The following is a 7,921-nucleotide window of genomic DNA, read 5'->3' on the forward strand; positions in this document are numbered from 1 at the left end:
GAGTTGGGGGGATAAACACTGTGTTATCAATTCCCTGCTGGGCTGGTGGGGGTGGAGGGGAATCCTTCCCTAATCAGAGAGTCCTGCTGGGGCCTGGCCATGGCCCCTCAGCTGAGCACTGTAAAAGGGAAGGGAGGGCTGCTCTAGTGCCCCCCAGCTTCTAGCCTGAGCCACTGCAGGCATGCATTTTTTTCAGTCCAGGGGGATGTGTGTCCAGTTACAAACTGGTTTAGCCTAGCCAGGTTAGACTACCCTACAAAGATTGAATCAATTCAGGCTCAAGCTTTTTGATTGTCTGTCCCTAGCCTCCTTGAGGCATAACTTCCCCTGTGCCTTGGAGAGGACTCAATACATCGTCAGGATATAACCCAGCATAAAGAATTTCATTCACAATTTGCCAGCAGCCTGAAACTGCCTCTCTGGATTCCCAGCCTGTCTCATTCTCTTCCTCCTCTCTGAAAAGCCTCTTGATGCTGAGTGCTAGGTCCTTCATGCTGTAGTCCAGAGCAGATGACAAGTTTGAGAAGCATTCCCCAGGTTCAGTTAGGAAGATGATTGGTATATATGGGTCCACTTCTCTGGGCAGGGGGGGCTTACATTGCTCTCTACCGCATTCACCTCCAAAACACTTCCTACAGAAAATGAAGTTAGACCTGGATGGAGGAGCAGAAATGGCTTTGAGAAGTCAGGGGAAAGTTGCCCTCCTGAGCCAGCAACCTCCCATTTGCCCAGCAAAGCAGGAGTGCTGAGCTCACAATGACCTCACCCAATCTGCATCTTGGCTTCAGCCCAGAAAGCTACAGGTACTGAGCAATAGACCTCACAAATGCCTGTAACTTGACATCATCCCAGCAAGCCATGGTTCCTGTGCCAGTAAGGCTCAGCGGCTAGAGCCTTGCCATCAGTCAAGCTTGCTAAAGTGGGTGACCTAACAGCCTCACAGAGGACTGCCTCTTGCCATCAGCCCAGCACACTAGACTTACAAAACTACTGACCTTGACATTAGCCAAGACATTACAGGCCATGCAGTCAAAATCGCATCAAGCCTTGCAAGATTAACCTCAAAGAAACCCGTGCCTTGACTTCAGCCTGGTGAGCAAGAGGTACTTATAGATTCACAGTTTTTAAAGCCCAAAAGGGACAATTATGCCCATCCAGTCTAACCCCCTATGGAACACAGGCCATCAAATTTCACCCTTACAATTCCCGTATCAAGCCTGTAATTTCTTTTTGAACTATAGCATAACTTGATTTACAGACATCAAGTGATAGAAAATCCCCACATTCCTAGCTAGGATGTTACAGTGGTTAATTACCCTCTGTGCAAAACAATAAGGCCTTCCTTCTACTGTGCATTTATCTAATTTCAGCTTCCAGCCACTGGTTCTTGTTCTCCTTTTGTGTGTTGGATTAGAGCAGTCTATTGTGAGAAATCTTCTCCCCATGTTGGCACTTACAGCCTGTGAGCAAGTCACCTTTTAACTCTCCCTTTGATAAGCTAAATAGATGGTGCTTCCCAAGCATCTCGCTCTAGGGTAGGTTTTCCTGACCTCAAATCTTTCTTGAAGCTCTTATCTGAGCCCTTTCAGCATCCTCTTGGAAATGGAAACTCCCATGTATGTATGGCACCTTACACTTGTGTCACTTGCAAACTTTACCATTGGTGATCTTAGATTTTCTTTTAGTTAGCTGATATGTTGCACAGCATAGCCAGTTACCTCCTGGATGTCTGTGCTCTGAGTGAAGATCTAATTCCTTCATCTAAACCGGTCAAGGAGGGTTGTATAAATATGTATGTGAAGTCACAAGTCCCTCTACGAGATTATGTTGCCGCAAACTGGTCTGCAAAATCAGCTGCAGAGCAGATTCCCAATGACTTTGCACTGAAGTTTGGCTTTTCAGCTCCTATTTATCATGATCAAAGTGGCTGAGGTTTAGAGCCAGTTTCATAGAGCTCCAAAGTGACTATAAAATGGCTATGTCAAGGGCAGCTCTATATCATCCACTCTGCAAAAGCAGAATCTAGAGTTAGCTGTACCTATTGCTAATGCTTTGTAGAAGCAGTTGCTAATCTAATAGTCCATGTTCCTCCTTGGCTTCAGGTCCTCATCATACCAGACTTTTCTGCTGGTCAGAGCAAAGATCTTCAGCTGCTCTTTATAAAGTAAATTTTCACTGCTCGACATATATTCAGAACTGGAAACCAGGGTGTAAGATGCATGTAATATTGCACAACAGGGAACCCATGATGTAGCTCAGCCTGGTAAAAAATGCTACCATGGAGGCAAACACAGTAGGATTACAGCAGGGAAAGTGTGTCCTGGTGAGTGTAGCAGATGGGGTGACTTTTATACATACATGCAGTTTCCTGAATGTCAGCTAGGCTATGGACAGCTCTTTAGTATGGAAGGGCAGAGCACTGCTTCACACTGAAAGCACAGAGAAATACAATTTGGTTATGACCCTGTTCCTGGTAAAAGCACCAGAGACATGTTCTGGAGCTTGAGTTTCATGTCTCATCTGAAAAACCCCTGGATGACTGCTGTAATCCTGCTGTATTTGGTTGGGTTTTTTACTACACTGGACTATACCAACACAGCCCTCCCTATTACCATGTTGGTTCAATGATTAAACAAGGAGTTGCCTGTACCCTGGATTCCCTTTGGAAACCTGCTATTCTAAGCCATGACTAGTCCCCCAACCCTGCTCCCCTGGTGACTGTCTCTATGCTAGTACAACAGCAAGGCAATCTGAGTTGTACCCATGACACTGCACTGGTTTGTGAGTTGAGAACTTCAGTCAAAGAGATCCTTTGACATCTCCAGGAGATCCTCCTGGACTCTCTTACTCTGAAGGGTGTAAGCATATCCTGTCAGCATTCACATTGGACTCCTCATGCAGCTCAGCTGCCTCTGCTTCACCTTTTCAGGCTCGGCCAAGATAGAAACATAATGCAAGACCTGTGTTTGACCATCAGCCCACCCTCCCTGTCCTTTTGCCGACTGTGGCTAGTGCCTGATAGTTCAGGCTTGGAGAATAGTTGCGGAAAGCCCCGGTGCAACTATCTAACGCTCTGCCATGGAGAGAAGAATTGCTTCCTCAAGCGTGAGATTTGATTATCTGTGTGACATGCCATAACAGGGCTATGATATGATGTCCAAGACATTCATGCATGTGCGTGAGGGCATGTGCAATCACGGGTTGCTCCTGTCCAACCCTCCTAGAGGACTAGGGATTTGCCAGAAGATGGGACCGTACACAGACAGTTCGGGCTGACTGGATTCAGGGAGGGGATCCTGCTGCCCTACCTAAAGCTGGTTATTGCCTGCACATTCTCTGGCTGGTCCCTCCCTGAGGCACAAATGCCCTTAGTGCAGCTGGGAGTGAGGGCAGTGTGCCCCCACACCACCCACAGTGCAGCCCAGTGCCTTCTGCTGGGGCTGGCCCTGCTGTATATCCCTGCAGTAAGCAATCTCCAGCACCAGCACGAATGCTGTTGCAAAGTGCACGCTCCTTCCCTCCTCCCCCTCACCTTCTCCCCTGGTGTTTTGCTTCGGAGTGCAGCCCTGACACGCTACGGCCTGTTTTCCCAGTGCCTGCATGTGTTATTGGGCACATTTATCGTGCAGCTGCCGTGCTGCAGCTCCCTGAACAGCCAGTCAAGGTCAGCAGCATCCGTAGCTAGGAGATTCACCTGATGTGCTCAGGGAAGCCAAAGAACAGGAGGGGGCGGATGTGTTTCTGTCTCATCCAGTGCTGTCCCAGCATTCCCAGAAGGGCAAGAGTTTGCAAGGCAGAATGCCAGAGGGAAGCCTGCGCTAGCAATATTTACCTTGCACTCTCCACACCCTCCTCTTAACCCTGTGAAGCCAGCTCAGAATAGCCACCTTCCTCCTCCTCTGCTCACTCAGGGCATTCTGTTAAGCAAGGTGCTCCCATGTGCACTGTGAACCATCACTAGCAATCTAAGAATTCCCCGTGCGTAGGAACCCTAGTGAGGCTGCCGCAGGACTGAGCTTAGCTCAGGGGGTCATGCCATGCCCCTGGAACCGCCAGCCCTGCAGGTCCCCTGCAGATCTGACGACCTACCTGTGTTCTCTCCGCTTCCTCCATTAGTGCCAATAATGAAGCATCTGCTAGTAGCACTTGGTGGATAAATCTTTAGACAATATATAAGAGACAACAGAATCCAGCTTGCTGTGCTGTGGCTGCATGGGCTCAGCAGAGCTGGTGGGAGGAGAAAGGTTCTGAGTGGGAAGTAAGGACTGGATAAATGAACATGAGCAAAATGGAATCACCATTACTCAGTTTGTGTGTCATGGGCCCAATACTGCCACTAGCTTATGGAGATTCTCCTCTACACCAGTACTTCTAGAGTTGGAGAACCCGGGTTTTGTTCTGTTGCTGCCATTGAGTTCTCAGTGATCCTAGAGTGCAGTACAGACAAGTCCTACATTACTGAAAACCTCAGTCACATTTCTGCCTTGAACCACACATTAAGAGAAAGGTGGCAGCAGCTTCTGCTTGCAAGGTGGCTGGCATTATTTGAGCTGCCTGAATTTCAAGCCTATCTTGTTCTGTTTTAGGAGGTAAAACAGAGAAACCATCTGATAGCTCTAACTCTGAGTATCCAGACTTCACAACCTCCTGGTGCAGTGGTTTGAATGGCCAAGAGGACCAGTGAGTTCAGAATTCTACCTTTGAAAGGAACTGAAACTGATGTAGTCCTGCGGTTTCTTCTTTGCGTGTGTAGTGCATAATGGTTTCAGAGAGATGCCAGAGTCTGTATCTGAGATCTTTCGACAGCTGTCTGATAGGGGAGACCTTTATCTCTTTTCGGCTCTTTTCCAACACACTTCTCTAGAGGTAGCAGGGGAAAAAAATCACAATAATCCTGTCCAAAGAGCCGCACCTAATCCACTGCATATGGAAAATTACTGTCACTGCCTGCACCCAGATTCAGGCTTACTTGGGTGTCTTTCATTCACATTTTCCACATACTCATTTTAGCTAATACTAGCAAAGGGGTTTTTTATTATTATTTCTTGCAGCTGAGAGAATCTGAGAAAACAACCTCTTGGTGCTCTGTGCAGTCAAGTCACTTTGTGTCCTTCTTTTGTCTTTGGGCAAGGTAGACTTGTCAGGAACAAAAGTAGAGTTCGCAATAAAAAGCCATCACTAGCAGTCTAGGAAGTCTCTGTTCAGATTATCATATTTACTGTAATAGCTGGAGCACACTAAGGACTTCTGCAAGGATCTAGAGACAGTGAGTGTCATTAAGGGTAAGTGCCTTGCAGAACCATCTTGTCTGTGTCCCTCCCTGTGACCTGCTCCATTTTTAGTAGCATCCTTTTTATTAAGATCAGCATTATTTGCATTACGGTATCATAAAATCCTGTTGTATTAGCTACAGGCACATTGTGAGTGACACTCCCCACATTAAATAGATGAGACAGGCAAAGAGTAGAAGAGAAAATACCATTACTCCATTTTACAGATGGGAAACTGAGGCATGGATATTAGGTGACTTGCTCAAGAACCTGTGGCAGAGCTAGGAACCAACTCAGGTCTGAGTGTCAGTACAGCATTTCAACTATACATCCACACCTTGTGGATTGGGCCAGATTCTGTTCTGCCTTGTAGGCTCAAGAGTGGACTTAATGCATAGATGTGATTCCATTCCATTCTGAATGAGTCCTGTAAGAACAGGTAATGCAGAAGGCAGTTGGCTGCTCCTTGCTGCTTTTTTGTGACTCAGCCTTAAAGGTAAGATGATGGTATGTTACATAAGTCAACTCTTTTCTGAATTTTCAGGGACATGTGCAAGGTGAAATAGAATTGCACTTAGATGCCTATACTCATTTAAATGCCCAAGAGCAGATCAGGGGAGAGGTGAGGTGAGGAGGAGCTCACCACCAAAAGCTTCAGTCTTGACTGCTAGTCACATGTGCAGTGAACTCTCTGCCATTGCTGCATCTCATATTTTGCTGTTCTGGATCTGCTACTGTAGGTGCTCACTAGAATCTGGCCTCTATATTCTAGTAATGTTTCATATAGAGGCAGAGTGCTCAAGGTGCGTCCCTGTGAATCTGGAGAGGTAAACTTGAGCCTTGCTCAGGACTTGTGTTGAAGGCTGCTCCCACTTGACCCAGCTTCAGACAGGTGCCTGGTAGAGCAGTCTGGGAACAAAAAAAGCATCTTAATGTAAGGTCAGCAGCATCACTCCCTTCTTTGCCATTGGCTACAGGAAGCAGCATGCATTACCTGTGCTAGCCCCCCCTACAGTTGCCAAACAGGTAATAGTGTTTTATGTGTTTCTTTCCTAATTCAGTCATTCCAGGAAAATAAAGGAAAGTACAGACCAGTGTAAATGCAGGTGGAAAAAAAAATTTACAGGTTGTATGGTGCCAAGAATTATTTATAGCATGGCATCATCTGAAACTTCTATCAAGATAGCATTTCTGCTGCCCCAGACACTGAATAAATATAAATTATCTCTGCTAGTTCTGCTGCACCAGACACTGAATAAATATAAATTATCTCTGCCCTGTCTGATAGAGATGAGAAAGGACAAAACTGGGGGATTTCTACTTGGCAAATTTAGACATAAAAATGAGCCCAAAAGAAGGTGAAGAAATCTGCCCACTTCATTTGGATGTCTCCGTAGGTGCTGGGCTCTTTAAAAATCTGACTGGGCAGGAATAAGGCCTTAATTTTCACTAGATATTGGCTAACAGTGTAAAAGCACCTAAGAGATTTAGGGTTTTAAGTTGCACTTTCCCCATACTGTAAAAATGGTACTTGGAAGATAAGAGCCATGTTATCTCAGTGAGGTCAGTTTCTTCTGATAACCATCCAGTTGACAGTGGTCCAGACCAGAAGAGAACAAACCCCAGAGGTCTTATTGTGCTTGTAGATGACTCTGGGCTCGTTATATTTTCTGTTCCTAAATAAAATAAACAGGTAATTAAGGTAAAATCCTGCCCCATTAAAATGAACAGCCATTTTGTCCAGACTTTCTCCCAGTTGACTCTCTTCCTCCATGGCTCTAAACACTCTTCATGAAAGATGAGGCACTTCAATGGCCCCTTTCTACAAATGAGGAAACTGAGCCACAGGATGATGAGGTAATTTGACCAAGATTACCCAGCTCCATGAAAATACCCCAGGCCTCCAAAATCCCTGTTGCACTGTGAAGGTGTTACTCTAGCCATTCAAACTGCAGCATTTACCCACTGCACAGTTATGAATGAATTCAGCCTTACTATGCCAGACTTATTATCCCCATTGCATAGATGAGGAACTGAGGCACCGGTAAATCAGACAACTTATCCAGGAAGCTGGTATCCCAGGTAGGAACAGAATGCAAGTCTCTGGTATCAGATGGTAGTGTGCTGCCCATAAGACCAGGCTTCTTTCCCTGCTTGCTTCCTCACTAAGAAAATAAATAAAGCTCAGCTGGGGCAATCCAGTTTGATGCCCCAGCTCCAGCTTCTCCGAAATAGCCACTTTAAGGTGGCAGTTGCTCATATGCCAACTTTAAGGGTCATGATGCTGCCAGCAGCACACTGGCATTTCACTGCACACACCACCCACTGGGACAAATGCAGGCCGAGTGACCCCTGCGTGCAGGAGAAGTGAGCATGTCAGGCCTGCCGAGCCGGCCCACAGACCTAACCAGCTGATTAGAATGCAGCGCCGGGCCGTACAGGGCCCGTCCCCACTGTCTCCTGGCCTTAAATAATAGCTTAATTATCTCATTTGCATTTTGTTCTTCTCATGGAGGCACTGCCATTTATTAACATTTTCCCTCCTGATTTCTTTCAGTGGTTTCAGAATGCTTTCTGGCAAGCAGCACAACCAGATCCTCTCATCCCTTGAACAACCCTTTTTTCCGCCGCACCTGCTTAGGGACCCTGCT

Source organism: Alligator sinensis, unplaced genomic scaffold (assembly GCF_000455745.1).
Source record: "Alligator sinensis unplaced genomic scaffold, ASM45574v1 scaffold156_1, whole genome shotgun sequence".
NCBI lineage: Eukaryota > Metazoa > Chordata > Crocodylia > Alligatoridae > Alligator > Alligator sinensis.